Here is a 24,001-nt window from a genome sequence, read left to right on the forward strand (position 1 = left end):
GGCCTGTCTCTCTGTTATAGGGGTTTAAATCAAGGTTTCCAAATATGGTTCATTCCAAAAGCAAGGTGGCCACTTGCTTCTGCCTCATCAAGAAGCAGGCTTCACAAAGAGCAGTGAAACTTTGAGCACTAGATTGGAATGGAAGTTAACCTGTGGCCAGAGGTGAAACCACACTGCTGCTAGTCCATAGCTCAGGGAATCAGAGGGCGTGATTCAGCAGATATATGTTGCAGTCCGCTCTTGGGCGCATTTGGCAGGGTGTTTCTCGGTGACTGCAGCACTGAGAAACACCCCACTATTCAACGGCACTTTGCCATTATTTTTGGCCTTGGGGAGTTTCTCCCCACAGAGGCCACGCTACAGTTGAACTACTGCTCATGAGCTGCAAGAACAGCTGCTCGCCAGTAGGGGTATCATTTTGAATGGCTGCTCACCGATTGGGTCGCCATTTTAACCAGCAGGCCCGATCATTGCCCCCCCCCCTTCATCAACGCCCGCCTTCACTCCCCCCCATGGGCAAGGACCCCGGGCATGAACCCTGACAGTGCCAACCTGTCACCCAGGCACTCTGGCAGTTTGCTGGCACCCTGGAAGTGCTACCCGGGGATTGCAGGGTGCTCATGTGCCAGGAGAAGTGTCAGGGTACTTCACTGCTCTGTTCCCAGCCATCCGGAGGTGCCGTTATGCCTGGTTCACGTTTGTGTGAATCAATACTAAATGGCGCCTTGGCGAGGTCTCGCAGACACGGCCGCCAACTTTCCACCACCTGGTGAATCCGGCATCCTTGTATTTAAAGAAGCCATCAGATTCCGCCAGGTGGAGAGAGTCGGGTGATTCACGATCGGCCTGGCGTGGAGCCAAGTTGGGCCCCTGAATCGTGCCTTCAATTTATTTCGATAATTTTGTTAAGCTTCCCGGGTGTAGTTTGGACTTTTGGACGATAATTGAAGTTAAAGAAGAAGAAATTCAGTAAGATGTAAAAAAGACAAACAATTTGTTGCCAACCATTTCACAACGTCTGAATGATGCATGATTGATATTTTCAGCACAATTGCACCAAATGCCACTCAATACAGGCCACATTGATTAAACAATAAATGAAATGACATTCAATAAAACCTGATGAAATTAGCAAATGCACATTAGCTAGATATGTGGCGCAGAGAGACTTTTCCAACCATTATTTTGATGAAAAACAAAACATATTTATTTATCTACAATTATTGATAGCTTGCCTTTCCTGTAACACATTGATTAGCACATTTTGCTAATAACATCCTGAATTGTAGAAAATAGTCCAATTTGCAATTTACCGCAACACCATATTCAAGAGAAAGAGAAAGAGATAGAGAGAGATAAAGATGGAGCAAAAGAACAGAGGTAGAGGGCGGGATTCTCCAGATTTTTCCACAGTGGGACCCTTTGTGAGCAAGGACGGAAAACGTGAGCTTCCAGCCAATATGGTATTCACTGTCAGCAGCACCAGGAAATCCCAGCTGCGAGCGAGGATGGAAAACTTTGGTCTATGGACAGAGAGAGAGAAAGAGAAAGGGCGTGATCTCTGGCCGCATCGTGCTGGGCGTGAAAATGAGCAGGCCCGTTTTCAGGAACCATGCTGAGCGCCGATTGTTGTCCGACCTAACCGGCCCACTCGTGTTGGTGAGAAGCGAGAAACCAGAATTACCAATTAAGACCAATCTCGATCCCATTCATAAGAAGCACTCCCTATTGAACGGCCTCCCGTGATTTAATGGCCTTCCCAGCAAGCGGTCACATGGGTGCCGTGTAGTACATCTTTTTAAAAAAGTGAAGCTAGCATAATGGCTGCTGTGGGGACCCGAGGAGGTGAGTAGCCATCTTCAAATCTGGGCAGTCATCCTGGGGGCACAGGGCCACTGTCTCAGTGCTCATCGGGGGATTGGGAGGAGCCCCCATGGGGGGCGGCGGGGCAGGGGGGGAGCAGCTCGTTCGTGGGCCGGCATTGTTGGCGATAGGAGGGGGGGGGTGAATGTACTCAGCACGGATCTGCCATGTGACTATCCGAATTCTGGATATCCATAGCGGGGACAGCTCCAGCTGCTGGCTGTTCATCCCACTGAACACCCCCAGGACAGAGCCCCATCTGTGCTAATATGGTGAAAGTCACTTTAACCCCCGCTGATTGTGGCGGCTGCTGGCCACACACCTGAAGGCTATTGCCTTTCAAAAAAAAATTTAGAGTACCCAATTATTTTTTTACAAATAAGGGTCAATTTAGTGTGGCCGATCCACCTAACCAGCACGTCTTTGGGTTGTGGAGATTGTTGACCTCTTGCAGCACTGGGTGGCGGTCCTCCTTGTCACACTCCCCATGCAGACGACTGCTGCCACTTCTTCCCTGGTGGTACTGTCTGCCCTGTGGCTGACCCTCCGAGCCCCTCAGGGGAACAGGATATCCTGTCTGGACTGGATTGCCTCCATCAGTCTAGCCAGGTCGACATTCCCGAATCGTGGAGCTGGTCTGCGCTATGGCATGGCTGCGTGCTGTCTGGGGTTTGCTCTGCGGGATTGCTTTAAGTGCTGCTCCCCCTCGTTAGCGGGAAGCTGCAGGGCGTAGTCCCGGCGAATCAGCCAGCGGGACAGTCATTTATGGCATAAGCAACTTGATGACAGCTAGTCCTTAACTAATGCTAGTGCAGATACAGCTGAAATTACCTTGTTTTGGAGAATGTCAGTGAAAAAGAGAATTTATTGGCAATGATTAATAAAGACTTATTTTCCCTCACTGTTCTATGAACACTTACATTAATCTTCTTGGAATAGGTGGGGAAAAATTTACAACTACACAGTGTTATCCATCATGAAGTGCCCTAATTAACATTAGATACCAGTGACAACCTCGGCGGTTCAGCTGTTGGGAAACATCCGGCATTTCCCGCTCGCTGCCACGCTTAGAAAATTTTCCGATAAAGAGAGGGAGAAAGATAGAGCGAGAGAAAGGTGGACAGAAAGATAGAGAGAGAGAGAGAGAAAGATAGGGAGAAAGTTAGAGAGAGAGAGAGAAAGGTAGATGTGGTAATATGCATGTACACATACATTTATATGGTTTATATCAGTGCACATAGTTATCGGTACGACCTCCGACCAGCAGGTGGCGTCAGACTCCCATCACGTGACTCGAGACACCCGCCAGTTGGTTGTAAGATGTACAAGAAAATAGTTGCACTTAGAGTAGCTCCAGGAGAATTCACTGAATTTACCTAGTAGCCATTGTTGGTACAATAGTCTGTTAGTTATCGCTCCACGTGTTTGTTAATAAATCATCTTTCTAGTTAAACAACTAGATATTCTGTGTACATCATGACAATGGCTATATCACAGAACTCAACAGTAGAGAGAGAGAAAGATATAGAGAGACAAAAAGATGTATACAGAGGCAGTAACACTTCGGTCCATCTATTTAATATTAAGTTTCATTAAATTTTAATCTTTTCATGCTAACATTACAGTTGGTTCCAAATGGAAAAACAAAATTAGCACTGAAATAAAACATCTCCAAAAGGGTTAATAGTGTGTAGTTGCAATTTATTTCCCCCCTATTCCATTGAACAGGGAGGGAAAATAAATCTTTATTAATCAATACCAATAAATTATTTTTTTCACTGACATTCTCCAAAACAAGGTAATGTCAGCTCTTTCTGCACCAGCATTAGTTCATGACCAGCTTTCATCAAGTTGCTTTTGTACTGTTCCTTCCCAAACAATTTATTTTGCCACAATACATGCAGACTCCACCCGATTGGCCCTGCTGCAAAGCCAAAATCAGATTTTTTTAAATTAATTTTGTGGAATGTGGGCATCTCTGGTTAGGCCAGCATTTATCGCCCATCCCTATTTGCCTTTCAGAAGGTGTGATGAGTTGCCTTCTTGAACTGCTACAGTCCTTGAGGTGTAGATACACCCACTCTGCTGTTCGGGACAGAGTTCCAGGATGTTGGCTTTGCAACAGTGAAGGAACAGCAATATATTTCCAAGTCAGGATGGTGAGTGACTTGGAGGGGAAGTAGGGCTCCCAGGTATCCGGTGCTCTTGTCCTTCTAGATGGCAGTGGTTGTGGGTTTCGAAGGTGCTGTCTAAGGAACCTCGGTGAGTTCCTGCAGTGCATCTTGTACATGGTACACATGGCTGTTCGTCGGTGGCGGAAGGTTTGAATGTTTGTGGAAGGGGGAGCAATCCAGCGGGCTGCTTTGTCCTGGATGGTGTCAAGCTTCTTGAGTGTTGTTGGAGCTGTACTCATCCAGGCAAGTGGAGAGTATTCCATTACCCTCCGGACTTGTGCCTTGTAGATGGTGGACAGGTGAAAATGAAATGAAATGAAAATCGCTTATCGTCACAAGTATGCTTCAAATGAATTTACTGTGAAAAGCCCCTAGTCGCCACATTCCAGCGCCAGTTCGGGGAGGCTGGTACGGGAATTGAACCGCGCTGCTGGCCTGCCTTGGTCTGCTGTCAAAGCCAGCAATTTAACCCTGTGCTAAACCAGCCCCTTTGGGGGGTCAGGAGGTGAGTTACTCACCTAGGATTCCTCACCACTAACATTAAACTTGGAGTGTGCTCCAGATGTGAAAGGCAAACTGAGTGTGAGGCAGGGCACCGAGGAGACTCCGTCTGCCAGGAATTTTCACTGCACTTCATTCTGGTGCCCGTTTTATCATAGAATTTACAGTGCAGAAGGAGGCCATTCGGCCCATCGAGTCTGCACCGGCTCTTGGAAAGAGCCTCGCCGAGCATTCAGGCAGGGTGTAGATTATTCTGGGCCTACCATCGGTTCCAATCTCAGCACCCCTGAGGCAAAGCAGAAGATAAAAGGAGACTTGAGAATAGATAGAACTTCAACCTCAGGTATGATCTCAATACTCAAGAGTGTGCTCGCCTTATGGGAGCAACCAATATCGTGCCTCGTGCCTGGCCCTCTCGAATGTTCCAGGAGAGACGCTAGGGCGGGCTACAGGTGGAAAATAAAATCCTCCTAAAACATGGGTTGGATTCCCCACAGTTGGGATTCTCCGTTATGCTGGCAGCGTACCCACGCCCCAGAGATTTCCCAACGGCGTGGGGCTGCTCACAATGGGAAATCCCATTGGCTGGCTGGCGCGACGGAGAATCCCGCAGCCGCTGGGGGGGGGGGGGGCTGCACCAGAATACTGGTACAGTGGGACGGAGATTCCGGCCCCTTTTTTTTTGTGACACCGAAGAATCCATAAGCGAGCTTGGCCTGTCGTCTGCTCTATCATGTGGCATCCATTATGGGAGGCATGGTTGCACAGTGGTTAGCACTGTTGACTCACAGCGCCGGGGTCCCAGGTGCGATTCCAGGCTTGGGTCACTGTCTGTGCTGAGTCTGCACATTCTCCCAATGCCTGCGTGAGTTTCTTCCAGGTGCTCCGGTTTCCTCCCACAAGTCCCAAAAGATGTGCTTGTTAGGTAATTTGGACACTCTGAATTCTCCATGGGTGTACCTGAACAGGTGCCGGAGTGTGGTGACTAAGGGATTTTCACAGTGACTTCATTGTCGTGTAAGCCTACTGGTGACACTAATAAAGATTACTATTATTATTAATTTCTCAAAAGGTTTCCGTGACAGGAATTAGGCATCTAGTTTACAAATTGAAGCATAACAACTATTCTAGACTGTCAATCTAAAAAAAGGGGCCGTATAAATTAGGCATTGGGTATAATGCCTGTACAGAAAGGCAGGCGGAATAGATACCATGATCTACCCAGGGTATATAATATAATCACCGCTTCAATCAAATGTAGAAGTACTTTGCACTGACAGTACAGCTGTAGTACAAATGAACTCCTAGATACTCTTTTATGGCCATCCAAGTAGATTACTGATATGAATCAACTTTTTTTGTTCAACTCCTTTGCTTATGAAGCCTTTAGATTTTTCTATAGCACAGCAGAGGTATTAATTAAAAATGTTCAGAAAAGCCAGAAAAAGGCTAATTCCTCTGAACAGTTTGAAGAACAATGAGATATAGTCAACACTAGACCATGCGCCTGCTGAATTGTAAAGAGGAGGACACTCTGCAGACAAGCCCAAAGAAAACACACACAATAGATCGTCAGCTACAGTCGCCACTACCATCACAGAGAGCTTTGAAGTTTTTTTGTACGCTGCTGTCTCATGACCCACTTATGGCAAGCTATTTAAAATTGAAAAGGAACATGACAAAATGTGCTCCTATCTCAGACTGGCAGCTGAAGCAAACACTATCACATTTTTAATTTATGCTGAAAACCCAATGAAATCATCAGAAGTTTAATCAAATTCTCTATCCTTCTGTGCAAAGAATATTATCGAGTTGCTTGTGGATTTTTTCCCAGAGACAGGGAAGATAAAATGGTTGACTGAACAGTGGGACTGGATTTCTGGTGTCAGAACAACAGGAACAGTAGTCAGTCATTCAGCCTCTCAAACCTGCTCTTTCATTTGATTAGATCATAGTGGACCATTTCTGCTAACTTTTGTTACATCTGGCTTTCCCCCTTTCTCTCTTTGGTGATGTTGTTAGGCATCCCGCCAACACAATTGTGTTCTGAAGGGTGGTAAGGCATGAATATGCACACATACACACATATGTAATGGTCACCTAATTTGTGTGAGGAAGATGAATAAATGTTTGCAAGACTCCTGTGGCTAGGTGAACCAATGAGGTCTGGTTCTTCTTTCAACACCTCAGCAAACTTGAACGCCGCCACAAAATTGAGCTTTAATAAATAGCTGGACATGTACCATTCTTCAGGAGTAACCAACACCCACTGATGACAAAACTAACATTCCTTCTATATGTCCATGGGATGTGAGCATCACTGTAAGGCCAGCATTTATTGCCCAACTCTCCCTCACTGCCCTTGAGAAAGTGGCCGGGAGCCATTGAATCGCTGCACTCCAACTGATGTAGGTACACCCACAGGACTGTTAGGGAGGGAGTTCCAGGATTTTTCCACTGTTACTGGGAAGAATGGCAGCAATATGCTTATTTACGATATAAAACTTTGGGGACGGTGAACTTGCAGGGGTTCCCATGCATCTGCTGCCCTTGCCCTTCTTGGTGGCAGGAATCTTGGGTTTTGAAAGGTGCTACAGTTCATCCTGTGAATGGTGTGCACTGCTGCTACTGTGCACCAGTGTGGCGGAGAGAGTGGATGTTACAGGTGGTGGGTGGGGTCCTGATCAAGCGGTCTGCTTTGTTCTGGTTGGTGTCGAGCTTCTGGAGTGTTATTGCAACTGTACTCATCCAGGCAATTAGAGACTATTCCTTCACACTCCTGACTTAATATGTCTTTTTTGGCAGTCAGGAGGTGAGTCACTCCCCATAGAGAATGCCCAACCTCTGACCTGATCTTGTAGCCACAGTATTTATATGGTTGGTCCAGTTAAGTTTCTCGTTAATGGACATAGAATTTACAGTGCAGAAGGAGACCATTCGGCCCATCAAGTCTGTACCAGACCTTGGAAAGAGCACGCTACCTAAGTCCAACCTCCATCCTATCTCCGCAACCCAGTAACCCCACCCAAACCCTTTGGACACTAAGGGCAATTTAGCATGTCCAATCCACCTAACCCACACATCTTTGGACTGTGGGAGGAAACCGGAGCACCCGGAGGAAACCCACGCTGACAGGGGGAGAACATACAGACTTCGCGCAGACAGTGACCCAAGCCGGGAATTGAACCTGGGACCCTGGAGCAGTGAAGTGACAGTGCTAACCACTGTGGTACCGTGCTGCCCATATGATAGTTGAGAGAAGGAAATCCAGTGATGTTAATGGCATTGAATGTCATGGGGAAATAGTTAGATTCTTTCTTGTTGGAGATGATCATTGCATGGCACTTGTGTGGTGCAAATGTTATTTGCCTCATATCAACTGAGGATTGAATATTGTCCAGGCCTTGCTGCATATGGGCACAGACTGTTTCATTTTCTGTGGAGTCAGGAATTGGACTGAACATGGAACAATGTGAACAACCCACTTATGATGGAAGGAAAGTCATTGATGAAGCACTGAAGATCCCATTACGAACATTTGGTGGCTTGTGCCAAAATTAGGGGACCTGTCCCACAGCCTAACATCGTCATATTCATGAATCATACCTTACAAACAATGCCCTGGATGCCACCATAACCATCCCTGAGCATCTCCTGTCCCATTGACAGGGCAGAGCCAGCAGAGGTGGCAGCACAGTTCTACAAAGTCAGGAAGGAATTGCCCTGGGCAGAGGCGGACTTTCAATGAAATATACAGCGTTACAGCACGGCGCCCTGGCCAATGGGGGAGCCCCCATGCTGAGACTTGAGTGTTGTGTGGGAATACCAATCAGACCCTGGTAGCTGATAGGTTCCAATTAGCAGGCAATACAGAACAACATCGGGCTCTGATTGGTTGACTCGCCTTTAGAACGGGTAAACAGTTTGCCAGACATTGAGAGATGGTGAGAACGGAGAGGAATTCAGACATGGATCTCATGAATTAGTGTAAAGTTTCTGAACTTTCATGGAGTAAAAGGTGCAAAAACAGCAGCCATGTTTCTGGCGTTTTGGCCCAGTGGGATGCCTGAGGCACAAATTAGGTCGCCAACCAAACATCAGAGTGCCAGAGCCTGCAAAGCCGATGCGAAGCGGAAGCGGAGGTTCCAGCCAACGGCCGTCGAGGGGAGCAGCAGAGCGACTTTCAGCCTCCAGGCCAGGTTTGAGGAGGGCGGGCAGGCAACGAACCAATGAAACAAAGAACAGAGGCCAGGCCAGATAGCCAGCAGGAGCAGCCAGCCAGCAGCACACACGGTCGTCGAGTCTCGAGGCCCAGCTACCCGAGCGAGAGCCAAGCAGTCGGGAAAGGCGAGTAATGCCAGGCAAGTGCCGGCATCATGTCTCAGGGAATCCAGGAGCATCGGCCAGTGGGTGCTGGGCGACTCGACCAGAGCCAGAGGCCAGCCAGAGAAAGAGTGAGAGGGCTGTACTGGGAGGCAACCGGACTGGGCAGCGTGGGTGAGAGAGCAAAGGCTAGGTCAGATACCAGCAGAATCAGGGCGACTCGACCAGAGCCGAAGGCCAGCCTGGGCTGAGAGTGAAAGGGCCAGGCAGCAAACAACATCTTCTTTCTTCTTGTTTTTGCACTTTGAATTTACTGCCTTTTTTGGGGCTATTTCTCTCTCTGAATGATGCCGGTTTCACCTTTGACCATCGATATCACAGCTTTCCCCAAAAATGCCAGTAAGCAGTTACTCTGGTAGGGATTTAGGCCGTGAACTCTGACTCATCCTCACACCAATTCTTTTCACAATTTCCAAAAACTACCCCCTACCAACTCATAAGCCTTGTTTAATTCATCACTGCTTTTGAGCAGCTTAGGCAATCGGCTGCTTTTGCGTAAGGAGGATTCACTTAACAGAAGATTCTGAAGATTCATATTCGTGAATCGCTGAAATCAAGACAGATCACCCCCCGGTCAATATGAAAGGACAGTATGGCAGTCAATAATGCAGGAAGTTGAAGGCGAGGCAAGAGGATGAAGCTAGGCAAAAAGACAGTTTGGCACTTCACTTTAAAAGATTTGAAATATTGAGCAGCGCCCAAACTCCACATTCATCCTCAACAACATCCACCCAGGGTTTTGGAGACTTGTCTGATGACTTCGACCTGCCGGGCAGGTAGAAGTAGAAAGAAGTTGAACGTGAAGTCACAGTCTGCAGGTAAGTGATTGGCTGGTGACTGGTAAATCGTTTTTCTTTTCCCTGAGGTGTTATCGTGCGGGGCGCAGTGGTTGCTGAGTGAGTGCTTGCTGAGAAGGGGAGTAAATTGTTTTTAAAACTTACTGTTGGGAGTTTCCAGCTGAATCCAGTCGGAGTGAGGACAGAGTGACTGATGGGTAAGTAGTAAAGATTTAAATTGTTTGCCAAGGCCCATAACAGCTGATTGCTGTTCTCGTGTGGGGCACAGTGGTTGCTGGTTAAGTGTTTTATTTTTACCTGTATTTACAGTGAAAGAGCGCGAGGAGAGTGGCAGGGACTCAGTGAAAGAGCGTGAGGAGAGCGGCAGGGACTCAGTGAAAGAGCGCAAGGAGAGCAGCGGAGACTTAGTGAAAGAGCACGAGGAGAGCAGCGGGGACACAGGATAAAAGAGCTCGAGGAGAGCAGCGGAGACACAGGATAAAAGAGCGCGAGGAGAGCGGTGGGGACACAGCTGCCGGAGAAGCGGTCTTCAGATTTTCGGTGGGAGCAGTGGCCAGGGGTCTGTCGGGAAAGTAGGTTTTCCTCTTTACAAACTTTAAAATCTTACCTTGAAGAGTGACATCACAGCAAAGCAGTGACCTGATTGGCTGGTAAGGAATGTGCTCCAATTAGCAGTAGCTGGGAGAAATTTAACTCTTTGTGTGTTGGTAAGTATTGTGATTGGTAAATAAAATCTTTATTCCTTTCACTTATTCATTATTTGATGTTATATTTGGAATCAGTAAAGGTAAAGTGTAAAAATGGCAGGAGATCCCAGACCCGTGTTATGCTCCTCGTGCTCAATGTGGGAGTTCAGGGACACGGCCGATGCCCCTGACTCCTTCATGTGCAGGAAGTGTGTCCAGCTGCAGCTCCTGTTAGACCGCATGACGGCTCTGGAGCTGCAGATGGACTAACTTTGGAGCATCTGCGATGCTGAGGAGGTCGTGGATAGCACGTTCAATGAGTTGGTCACACCGCAGATTAGGATTGGTGAGGGAGACAGGGAATGGGTGACCAAAAGGCAGAGAAAGAGCAGGAAGGCAGTGCAGGTGTCCCCTGTGGTCATCTTCTTCCAAAACAGGTATACCGTTTTGGATACTGTTGGGGGAGATGACTCACCAGAAGAAGGCAGTAGTAGCCAGGCTCATGGCACCGTGGCTGGCTCTACTGCACAGAAGGGCAGGAAAAAGACTGGCAGGGCTATAGTCACAGGGGATTCAATCGTAAGGGGAGTAGACAGGCGTTTCTGTGGTCGAAAACGAGACTCCCGAATGGCATGTTGCCTCCTGGTTGCACGGGTCAGGGATGTCTCAGATCAGCTGCAAGACATACTGAAGGGGGAGGGTGAACAGCTAGTTGTCGTGGTGCATATAGGCACCAACGATATAGGTAAAAAACAATATGAGGTCCTACAATCAGAATTTAGGGAGTTAGGAGATAAGTTTAAAAAGTAGGACCTCAAAGGTAGTAATCTCAGGATTGCTACCAGTGCCACGAGACAGTCAGAGTAGAAATTCAAGAATAGTCAGAATGAATACGTGGCTTGAGAGATGGTGCAGGAGGGAGGGTTTCAGATGTTTGGGACATTGGAACCGGTTTTGGGGGTGGTGGGACCATTACAAATCGGATGGTCTACACCTTGGCAGGACTGGAACCAATGTCCTGGGTGTGCTTTTGCTAACACTGTTGGGGAGGTTTTAAACTAATATGGCAGGGGGATGGTAATCAGATTAGGAAGTTAGAGGTCAGTAAAGAGGCAGCAACTAAAGCCAGTAAGGTACTAGATAATAAGCTCATTGTGACTAAGGGGAAGAGTAGACAGGGATGAGATGATGAACGCAAAGGGACAGGTGGCCTGAAGTGCATTTGTTTCAATGCAAGAAGTGTAGCAGGTAAGGCAGATGAACTTAGGGCTTGGATTAGTACCTGGGAATATGATGTTATTGGTATTACTGATCTTGGTTGAGGGAAGGGCAATACTGGCAACTAAATATCCCAGGGTATAGATGCTTCAGGAGGGATAGTGAGGGATGTAAAAGGGGTGGAGGAGTTGGATTACTGGTCAGAGATGATAGCACAGCTGTGATTAAGGAGGGCACGATGGAGGATTCGAGCACTGAGGCAATATGGGTAGAGCTAAGAAATAGGAAGGGTGCAGAAACATTGTTGGGACTTTACTACAGGCCTCCCAAAAGCGAGCATGAAGTAGAGGTACAAATATGTAGACAGATTATAGAAAAATGTAGGAGCAATAGGGTGGTCGTGATGGGAGATTTTAACTTCCCCAACATTGAATGGGACTCATGTAGTGTTGGAGGCGTAGATGGAGCAGAATTTGTAAGGAGCATCCAGGAGAGTTTTTTAGAGCAGTATGTAAATAGTCCAATTCGGGAAGGGGCCATACTGGACCTGGTATTGGGGAATAATCCCGGCCAGGTGGTTGAAGTTTCAGTCGGTGATTACTTTGGGAATAGCAATCACAATTCCGTAAGTTTTAGAATACTCATGGACAAAGACGATAGTGCTCCTAAAGGAAGAGAGCTAAATTGGGGAAAGGCCAAGTATAACAAAATTCAGCAGGAGCTAGGGAATGTGGATTGGGAGCAGCTCTTTAAGGGTAAATCCACATTTGAAATGTGGGAGTCTTTTAAGGAAAGGTTGATTAGAGTGCAGGACAGACATGTCCCTGTGAAAATGAGGGATAGAAATGGCAGGATTAGGGAACCATGGATGACGGGTGGAATTGTGAGACTAGCTAAGATGAAAAAGGAAGCATACATAAGATCTAGGTGACTTAAAACTGATGAAGCTTTGGAGGAATATCAGGAAAGTAGGACAAATCTCAACCGCGCAATAAAGAGGGCTAAAAGGGGTCATGAAATATCTTTGGCTAACAGGGTTAAGGAAAATCCCAAAGCCTTTTATTTGTATATAAGGAGCAAGAAGGTAACTAGAGAAAGGATTGGACCACTCAAAGACAAAAGAGGGAATTTATGCGTGGAGTCAGAGGAAATAGGTGAGATTCTTAATGAGTACTTTGCATCGGTATTCATCAAGGAGAGGGACATGACGGATGTTGAGGCTAGCGATGGATGTTTAAATACTCTAGGTCAAGTCAGCATAAGGAAGGGGGAAGTTTTGGGTATTCTAAAAGGCATCAAGGTGGATAAATCCCCAGGTCCGGATGGGATCTATCCCAGGTTACTGAGGGAAGTGAGGGACAAAATAGCTGGGGCCTTAACAGATATCTTTGCAGCATCCTTGAGCACGGGTGAGGTCCCGGAGGACTGGAGAATTGTTAATGCTGTCCCTTTGATTAAGAAGGGTAGCAGGGATAATCCAGGGAATTATAGACCTGTGAGCTTGACGTCAGTGGTAGGCAAACTGTTGGAGAAGATATTGAGGGATAGGATCTATTCACATTTGGAAGAAAATAGACTTATCAATGATAGGCAGCATGGTTTTGTGCAGGGAAGGTCATGTCTTACAAACCAAATAGAATTCTTTGAGGAAGTGACAAAGTTAATTGATGAGGGAAGGGCTGTAGATGTCATATTTGTTGGACTTCAGTAAGGCGTTTGATAAAGTTTCCCATGGCAGGTTGATGGAAAAAGTGAAGTCGTATGGGGTTCAGGGTGTACTAGCTAGATGGATAAAGAACTGGCTTGGCAACAGGAGACAGAGAGTAGTGGTGGAAGGGAGTGTCTCAAAATGGAGAAAGGTGACTAGTGGTGTTCCACAGGGATCCGTGCTTGGACCACTGTTGTTTGTGATATACATAAATGATCTGGACGAAGTTATAGGTGGTCTGATTAGCAAGTTTGCAGATGATACTAAGATTGGTGGAGTTGCAGATAGCGAGGAGGACTGTCAGAGAATACAGCAAAATATAGATAGATTGGAGAGTTGGGCAGAGAAATGGCAGATGGAGTTCAATCCAGGCAAATGTGAGGTGATGCATTTTGGAAGATATAATTCAAGAGCGGACAAAACGGTCAATGGAAGAGTCCTGGGGAAAATTGATGTACAGAGAGATCTGGGCCCATTGTACCCTGAAGGTGGCAGCGCAGGTTGATAGAGTGGTCAAGAAGGCATACAGCATGCTTGCCTTCATCAGACGGGGTATTGAGTACAAGAGTCGGCAGGTCATGTTACAGTTGTATCGGACTTTGGTTAGGCCACATTTGGAATACTGCGTGCAGTTCTGGTCACCACATTATCTGAAGGATGTGGATGCTTTAGAGAGGGTGCAGAGGAGGTTCACCAGGATACTGCCTGTTATGGAGGGTGCTAGCTAGTAGATTAGGATTGTTTTCGTTGGAAAGCCGGAGGTTGAGGGGGGACCTGATTGAGATCTACAAAATTATGAGAGGTATGGACAGGGTGGATAGCAACAAGCTTTTTCCAAGAGTGGGGGTGTCAATTACAAGGGGTCACGATTTCAAGGTGAGAGGGGGAAAGTTTAAGGGAGATGTGCGTGGAAAGTTTTTTACGCAGAGGGTGGTGGGTGCCTGGAACGCTTTGCCAGCAGGGGTGGTAGAGGCGGGCAAGTAGATCCTTGGAAAATAGAAGACAGGTTTAGATAAAGGATCTGGATCGGAAGGGCCTGTTCCTGTGCTGTAATTTTCTTTGTTCTTTGTTCTATTACAGCCTTGATGAAAACATGGACAAAAAGTTGACCTCCAGAGGTGAGATGATAGTGACTGTCCTTGACATCAAGGCAACATTTGGACAAGTGTGGCATCAAGGAGCCTGAGCAAAGCTGGAATCAATGGGAATTAGGGGGAAACCTCTCCCCTTGGAGTCATACCTGGCACAAAGGAAGATGGTTGTTGGAGGTGAATCATCTGGACATCACTGGTCAATCATCGGGTCCCAGGACATCACTGCAAGAGTTCCTCGAGATCATGTCCATGGACTCCCTACAGTGCAGAAGGAGGCCATTCGGCCCATCAAGTCTGCACCAACCCACTGAAAGGGCACCCTACCTGGATCAACTCCCCGTAATCCGGTATCCCCACCTAACCTTTGGATCCTAATGGGCAATTTAGAAAGGCCATTCCACCTACCCTGCACATCTTTGGACTGTGGGAGGAAACTGGAGCAGCGGGAGGAAACCCAAGCAGACACGGGGTGAACGTGCAAACTCCACACAGTCACCCAGACCGGAATTGAACCTGGGTCCCTGGTTTTGTGAGGCAGCAGTGCTAACCACTGTGCCACCGTGCTGCCCGTATCCTAAGTCCAACCAACTTTAGCTGCATCATCAATGGTTCAATCTGCCCAGTCTCGCCAGGACTGAAATGTGGCAGGAGGGGGCCTTTTTAAAGGAGTCGAGTTGGAAAGTGTGTTTGAACCTCTTCCCTCCCCCATGAAAACCTGTCCCGATGACTTTTAAAGAGAAAGCCCAGGGGTAATCTGATAGAAGTACTTAATTTTAGAAATGAGTTCAATAAAGATAAATGTAGAGAAGAAAATGCTTCCATTTGTGGGGTGTCCAAAGCTCAAAGCCATAAATATAAAATAATAAATCTAATAAGGAATTGAGGAGCAACCTGTCAACATAACTAGATTACTGAACACATTTTCTATCTTTCCACACTCTCAAGTGCTAATATCATGTTGACTAGTCCAGTCTGTCTACTAGCTGTGGCTTGCGGAATGAATAGTTTAGGTTCACAGTCAACAGTTAATCTGAGTTCTTCTGGTCTGTAAAGGGTTGTAGCAAATTATTGACTGTGCCTCTTCTCATTGACTCAGTTGTGAATCAAAATCACCAGGATGTCCAAAGCTTTGGGTTTTGTCAGAAGACTTCAGCAAATCAATTATGACGCCACACAAGAGGCAGCAAACTAACTTTAAAATGACATGGATTGGTTAATGCCACTTCACAGTATTCCAGGAAATGCTTTAAAGCGTGGAACTCCTATGGTTCAGAAGCCATGAATTGAAGACTTTTGGGGCATTTAAATAATCGACAGACTAACTTTGCGAACATCCAATGTGAACCTGAACTCAGGAAATACATAAGCTGATGTTTGACCCGTTGACGAATTTGCATACCTGCAGAAAGAGCCAACAGAAAAGGGAGGCGATGGCATGATGGTATTGTCACTGGATTAGTAATCTCAAAACCAAGGGCAAGGGGACCTGGGTTTGAGGAATCCCATCATGGCTGATGTTGAAATTTGAATTCAATAAAATCTGGGAATTAAAAGTCAAACAAAGAAACCGTAATTGTTAAAACCCATCTGGTTCACTAATGCCCTTTAGGGGAATCTACCATCATTATGTGCAACTCCAGACCCACAGCAATGTGGTTGACTCAGAAATGGCTCAGCGAACCATTCAGTAAATGGGCAATAAATGATGCCCACATCCAATGAACAAAAAACAAAGCAGAGGCAATTGTGTATGATGAGGTAGTCTGTGTGACAGAAGGAAATTGCTAAATCAACATCTTGGGGGCTACCATTGATTAGAAATTGAACTGAACTAGCCATATTAATACTATGGCTACCAGAGCAGGTCAAAGGCTAGGAAACCTGCGGCAAGTAACTCACCTCCTGACCCCCCAAAGCCTGTCCATCATCGACAAGGCGCAATTCAATAGTGTAATAGAGTACTCTCCACTTGCTGGATGACTGAAGCTCCAACAACACTTAAGAAGCTCGACACCGACTTCCGGGTGCGGCGATGACCAGCTGAGTCGCACGTTTCAGCAGCTCCCTGTGAAACGGACTTTTGGGCTCTTGATAGGAGCCCCAACGGCAATTTTAACGGCTAAAAACACCGTGCGGTAAACCAGGAGGGTGTTCCCCCTGGACACGGATGGAAAAAGGAGAGGAAAGTGGCCGGATTGCAGCGGATCCTTTGGAACAACGGCAAGGAAGGCAAGCAGAAACCAAGATGGCGTCGGAAGGTGGCAGTTTCATATGGGGCCCTGAACAACAAGAGTTCTTGAAATGCTGCGTGGAGGAGATAAAAAAGGAAATGAAGAAAGAGTTGTTGGCCCCGATACTACAGGCGATCGAAGGGCTAAAGGAGGAACAAAAGACCCAGGAGCAGGAGCTTCGGGTCGTGAAGGCGAAAGCAGCCGAGAATGAGAACGATATACAGGGCCTGGTGGTGAAGTCGGAGATACAGGAGGCACACCAGAAACGATGTGTGGAGAGGTTGGAGGCACTGGAAAACAACGCAAGGAGGAACAACCTGAGGATTCTTGGCCTTCCTGAAGGTGTGGAGGGGGCGGACGTCGGGGCATATGTGAGCACGATGCTGCATTCGTTAATGGGAGCGGAGGCCCCGATGGGTCCGTTGGAGGTGGAGGGAGCGTACCGAGTTATGGTGCGAGGATCGAGAGCAGGAGAAACTCCCAGAGCCATAGTGGTGAGATTCCTCTGTTTTAAGGATAGAGAAATGGTCCTTAGATGGGTGAAGAAAACTCGGTGCAGTAAATGGGAGAACGCGGTGATCCACGTTTATCAAGACTGGAGTGCGGAGGTGGCGAGAAGGAGGGCGAGCTTTAATCGGGCCAAGGCGGTACTTCACAAAAGGAAGATAAAATTTGGAATGCTGCAACCGGCAAGACTGTGGGTCACATATCAAGGGAGGCACCACTACTTTGAGACGGCGGATGAAGCGTGGACTTTTATTGTAGAAGAAAAACTGGAATGAGTGGATTATGAAAAAGAACGTTTGGACAAAGTGGTGGGGCGAATGGGGGGGGGCGAAGAGGGGTTTTATGTTCTAATCCTGCGGTATGGTAACTTTTCTTTCTCCCACAGGTGGTGATGGGGGGAGGTGGGGAGGGAGAGGAGATGGGGCGTTGGCCATGGGAGGCGGGGCCGAGGGAGAGGCGCGGGCTTGGTTCCCGCGCTATGATAATTATGGCGGGAATAGAGAAGCAGGAAGGAGGGGGCGTCGCACAGTGCGAGCCGTGGTCACGAGGGGAAGCCGAGGTCAGCCAGAGTTTGCTGACTTCTGGGAGCAACATGGGGGGAGTAATTACGCTAGCGGGGGCTCTAGCGTGGGGGGTGGGAGGGGGGAATTACTGGGTTGCTGCTGCTGGGGAAAGGGGGGAGTGGGTACGGGAGAGGATGGGCGGGGGGGCACCGCCTGGGGGAGATACAGCTGCGTGGGAACTGGGTGAGAAGCTGGAAAAAGATGATGGCTAACCGGCAGGGGGGGGGGGTGGGAAGCCCCCCAACTCGGCTGATCAGGTGGAACGTGAGAGGGCTCAACGGGCCGATAAAGAGGGCACGAGTACTCGCACACCTTAAGAAACTTAAAGCAGATGTGGTTATGTTACAGGAAACGCACCTGAAACTGATAGACCAGGTTAGGCTGCGTAAAGGATGGGTGGGGCAGGTGTTCCATTCGGGGCTGGATGCGAAAAAGAGGGGGGTGGCTATATTAGTGGGGAAGCGGGTAATGTTCGAGGCAAAGACTATAGTGGTGGATAACGGGGGCAGATACGTGATGGTGAGTGGCAAATTACAGGGAGAGATGGTGGTTTTGGTAAACGTGTATGCCCCGAACTGGGATGATGCCAACTTTATGAGGCGAATGCTAGGACGCATCCCGGACCTAGAGACGGGAAAGCTGATAATGGGGGGAGACTTTAACACGGTGTTGGAACCAAGGCTGGATACGTCGAAGTCCAGGACTGGTAGGAGGCCGGCAGCAGCCAAGGTGCTTAAGGATTTTATGGAGCAGATGGGAGGTGTGGACCCGTGGAGATTCAGTAGACCTAGGAGTAAGGAGTTCTCGTTTTTCTCCTATGTCCATAAAGTCTATTCGCGCATAGACTTTTTTGTGTTGGGTAGGGCATTGATCCCGAAGGTGAGGGGAACGGAATATACGGCTATAGCCATTTCGGATCATGCCCCACACTGGGTAGACTTGGAGATAGGGGAGGAAACAGGAGGGCGCCCACCCTGGAGAATGGACATGGGACTAATGGCGGATGAGGGGGTGTGCCTAAGGGTGAGGGGATGTATTGAAAAGTACTTGGAACTCAATGACAATGGGGAGGTTCAGGTGGGAGTGGTCTGGGAGGCGTTGAAGGCGGTGGTTAGGGGGGAGCTGATATCAATAAGGGCACATAAAGGGAAGCAGGAGAGTAAGGAACGGGAGCGGTTGCTGCAAGAACTATTGAGGGTGGACAGACAATATGCGGAAGCACCGGAGGAGGGACTGTACAGGGAAAGGCAAAGGCTGCATGTGGAATTTGACTTGCTGACTACAGGCACTGTAGAGGCACAATGGAGGAAGGCGCAGGGTGTACAGTATGAATATGGGGAGAAGGCGAGCAGATTGCTGGCACACCAATTGAGGAAAAGGGGAGCAGCGAGGGAAATAGGGGGAGTGAGGGATGAGGAAGGAGAGATGGAGCGGGGGGCGGAGAGAGTGAATGAAGTGTTCAAGACATTTTATAAAAAATTGTATGAAGCTCAACCCCCGGATGGGAGGGAGAGAATGATGGATTTTTTGGATCGGCTGGAAATTCCCAAGGTGGAAGAGCAGGAAAGGGTGGGACTGGGAGCACAGATCACGGTAGAAGAAGTGGTGAAAGGCATTAGGAACATGCAGACGGGAAAGGCCCCGGGACCGGACGGATTCCCAGTTGAATTTTACAGAAAGTATTTGGACTTGCTCGCCCCGGTACTGACGAGGACCTTTAACGAGGCAAAGGAAAGGGGACAACTGCCCCCGACTATGTCTGAAGCAACGATATCGCTTCTCTTAAAGAAGGAAAAGGATCCGCTACAATGCGGGTCCTACAGACCAATTTCCCTCCTAAATGTGGATGCCAAGGTCCTGGCCAAGGTAATGGCAATGAGAATAGAGGAATGTGTCCCGGGGGTGGTTCACGAGGACCAAACTGGGTTTGTGAAGGGGAGACAGCTGAACACGAATATACGGAGGCTGTTAGGGGTAATGATGATGGCCCCACCAGAGGGTGAAACGGAGATAGTAGTGGCGATGGATGCCGAGAAAGCATTTGATAGAGTGGAATGGGATTATCTGTGGGAGGTGTTGAGGAGATTTGGTTTTGGAGAGGGGTATGTTAGATGGGTGCAGCTGTTGTATAGGGCCCCAGTGGCGAGTGTGGTCACGAATGGACGGGGATCGGCATATTTTCGGCTCCATAGAGGGACAAGGCAGGGATGTCCTCTGTCCCCATTACTGTTTGCACTGGCGATTGAGCCCCTGGTGATAGCGCTGAGAGGTTCCAAGAGATGGAGGGGAATACTTAGGGGAGGAGAAGAACACCGGGTATCTTTATATGCGGATGATCTGCTACTATATGTGGCGGATCCGGCGGAGGGGATGCCAGAAATAATGCGGATACTTGGGGAGTTTGGGGATTTTTCAGGGTATAAATTGAACATGGGGAAGAGTGAGCTGTTTGTGGTGCATCCAGGGGAGCAGAGTAGAGAAATAGAAGACCTACCGTTGAGGAAGGTAACAAGAGACTTTCGTTACCTGGGGATCCAGATAGCTAAGGATTGGGGCACATTGCACAGGCTAAATTTAACGCGGTTGGTGGAACAGATGGAGGAAGATTTCAAGAGATGGGATATGGTAGCACTGTCAATGGCAGGGAGGGTGCAGGCGGTTAAGATGGTGGTCCTCCCGAGATTCCTCTTTGTGTTTCAGTGCCTCCCTGTGGTGATCACGAAGGCTTTTTTTAAAAGGATAGAAAAGAGCATCATGGGTTTTGTTTGGGCCGGGAAGACTCCGAGAGTGAGGAAGGGATCCTTACAGCGTAGTAGGGATAGGGGGGGGCTGGCATTACCGAGCCTAAGTGAGTATTATTGGGCCGCTAATATTTCAATGGTGAGTAAGTGGATGGGAGAGGAGGAGGGAGCGGCGTGGAAGAGATTAGAGAGGGCGTCCTGTAGGGGGACCAGCCTGCAGGCTATGGTGACAGCCCCATTGCCGTTCTCACCGAGGAACTACACCACGAGCCCGGTGGTGGTAGCTACACTGAAGATTTGGGGACAGTGGAGACGACATAGGGGAAAGACCGGAGCATTGGGGGGGTCCCCGATAAGAAACAACCATAGGTTTGCCCCGGGGGGAATGGATGGGGGATATGGAATGTGGCAAAGAGCAGGAATAACGCAACTGAAAGATCTATTTGTGGACGGGAAGTTCGCAAGTCTTGGAGCGCTGACCGAGAAATATGGGTTGCCCCAAGGGAATGCATTCAGGTACATGCAATTGAGGGCTTTTGCGAGGCAACAGGTGAGGAAATTCCCGCAGCTCCCGACACAAGAGGTGCAGGACAGAGTCATCTCAAAGAAATGGGTGGGGGATGGTAAGGTGTCGGATATATATAGGGAAATGAGGGACGAAGGGGAGACTATGGTGGACGAACTAAAAGGGAAATGGGAAGAAGAGCTAGGGGAGGAGATCGAGGAGGGGCTGTGGGCAGATGCCCTAAACAGGGTAAACTCGTCGTCCTCGTGCGCCAGGCTAAGCCTGATTCAGTTTAAGGTATTACACAGGGCACATATGACTGGAACACGGCTCAGTAAATTTTTTGGGGTGGAGGATAGGTGTGCGAGGTGCTCGAGAAGCCCAGCGAATCATACCCATATGTTTTGGTCATGCCCGGCACTACAGGGGTTTTGGGTGGGGGTGACAAAGGCGCTTTCAAAAGTAGTAGGAGTCCGGGTCGAACCAAGCTGGGGGTTGGCTATATTTGGGGTTGCACAAGAGCCGGGAGTGCAGGAGGCGAGAGAGGCCGATGTTTTGGCCTTTGCGTCCCTAGTAGCCCGGCGCAGGATATTGCTAATGTGGAAAGAAACCAAGCCCCCGGGGGTGGAGACCTGGATAAATGATATGGCGGGGTTCATAAAGCTAGAGCGGATTAAGTTCGTCCTAAGGGGGTCGGCTCAAGGGTTCACCAGGCGGTGGCAACCGTTCGTCGAATATCTTGCGGAAAGATAGATGGGGGAAAAAAGAAGGCAGCAGCAGCAGCCCAGGACTTGGGGGGGGGGGGGGGGGGAGGGATGGGGGGGGGGTGGGTGGGGGGGGTATAGCCTGTGACAAGGCAGTTGCCAATTAGGGCTAGTTTTCATTTTTGTTATTTAATATTTATTTATTTGTTGTTTTTTGTTTATATAAAAAAGGTCATTATTATCTGTATTGTTATAATGTTGTGTAAAGGATGCACAAGGTACTGTGTTGGTTGACCAAAAATTTTCAATAAAATATTTATTAAAAAAAAAAAGAAGCTCGACACCATCCAGGACAAAGCAGCTCGCTTGATTGCTCCCCTTTCCACAAACATTCAATCCCTCCACCACGGACGAATAGTGGCAGCTGTGTGTACCATCTACAAGATGCACTGCAGTAACACGCCAAGGTTCCTTAGGCAGCACCTTCCAAACCCACTACCGTCTACAAGAGGAGCAGATATCTGGAAACCCCACCAACTGGAGGTTCCCCTTCAAGTCACTCACCATCTAGCTCAGGGCTAAAGAGCTGGCTTTGAAAGCAGACCAAGGCAAGCCAGCAGCACGGTTCAATTCCCGTACCAGCCTCCCCGAACAGGCGCCGGAATGTGGCGACTAGGGGCTTTTCACAGTAACTTCATTTGAAGCCTACTTGTGACAATAAGCGATTCTCATTTCATTTCAACCTGACTTGGAAATATAACACCGTTCCTTCACTGTCTCTGGGTCAAAACCCTGGGACTCCCTTCCTAACAGCACTGTGGGTGCACCTACACAGGACTGCAGTGGTTCAATAAAGCAGCCCACATCATGTTCTGAAGGGCAACTAGGGATGGGCAATAAATACTAGCCTAACCAGCCCACATCCCGTAAATGAATTTTTTTTAAAATTAGTTAAAAAATTAGAACTCACAGCCTTCTGAGAGGATTGCTGCATCATAACAATCAAAAACCAAACAAGTCTCATTTCCTCAACTGTGAAAAATGTTTCCTTCATCACTGCAGACAGCAATGATTCCCCATAGATGGATTTTTATTTTTGAATATTGAGGGGAAAAGACGCATTCAGCATGTTTCAACATCTGAAATATTGTTTTCTGAATAACAGTTTAAAAGCTACTAGCTACCTGGCTGCTATCAATTCCGACCCCTGCTGATTGATACTCCCAAATGTGGCGAAGCAAGTGCTGCAACATAACGGATCTATACAAGTACTTAAGAATTCAGAGACCATCGGGCTTCATATATTACATTCTGTACAAAGTGCAAAACCTTTCAAGAGTTGATCTTGCTGTCATGTAGCGATGCCCAGTTTTATGATTGCAATGTAATTGAAAAATTTCAAGAACTGGAGAAAAATAGGAATTCCTATGGCAAGTAGGAAAAGCTCACACACAAACACACACATATATATATGTATGTGTGTATTTCTGTTTTACGAAGAATTGAAATAGCTTGGCTCACGTTCAGTGAATCAGTACAGGGTGCAGAGTTGGACAGTCTTCAAAATTGGCTCAAAAGGCACACTCATCTGAGTGTGGTTGCAGTCCTGTTCATTTCTCGCTGTTATCCTCTTTTGAGGAGGGCTGTTTTCCAATTAATCTGTAGTCACTGTCCAAACCGATTAACAGGGAATTATCAGCAACACCATAGAGTAACTGCTAATTGGAATAATTGGCCTCAAACTGAGGGTAGGCCTGATTTGATTTATTACCTTTCTTTTGTTCTGAAGATAAGTAGTTTAAATATCTGCCTCTTATCATTAGAAGCAGGAGGTTAATTACTGCAGTTGAAAGGATATGCCTGAAGTAACTTCAAATTTCATTATTACCCTGTTTTTTAAAAAATGTAAACAGATGCATCCACTTAAGTACAACGTATTCCTCATGACACATTACATATTCTAAAGAATCCCTCTGTCATATACCATCCTGACTGAACACCCATCAGGGTTCGTTCATTGTTCCTGAGTTCACAGTCACAGCGAGGTAGGAGGAGGCGATGATATAATGTTATTGTCACAGGACTAGTAATCCAGATACCCCAGGATAATGCTCCAGCTTCGAATACCACCACAGCAGATGGTGAAATTTGAATTCAATAAAAAATTTGCAATTAAAATTCTAATGATGAACATTGTCGTTAAAATCCATCTGGTTTACTCATGTTCTTTAGGGACACAAACCCGATATCCTTACCTGGTCTGGCCCACTTATGACTCCAGAACCACGACTCTGGAATGCTCCTAGTTCAAGGGCAATTAGGAATG

General features: G+C 47.6%; 1 protein-coding gene across 1 annotated transcript in view; it reads right to left on the reverse strand.

Moving 5' to 3' along the window:
* Positions 1-24,001, reverse strand: part of LOC140393920 (synaptotagmin-6-like) — a 760,260-nt gene that overhangs the window by 288,429 nt on the left and 447,830 nt on the right. The gene's annotated exons all lie outside the window — the stretch shown is intronic.

This window comes from Scyliorhinus torazame, chromosome 17 (assembly GCF_047496885.1).
Source record: "Scyliorhinus torazame isolate Kashiwa2021f chromosome 17, sScyTor2.1, whole genome shotgun sequence".
Classification (NCBI taxonomy): Eukaryota; Metazoa; Chordata; class Chondrichthyes; order Carcharhiniformes; family Scyliorhinidae; genus Scyliorhinus; species Scyliorhinus torazame.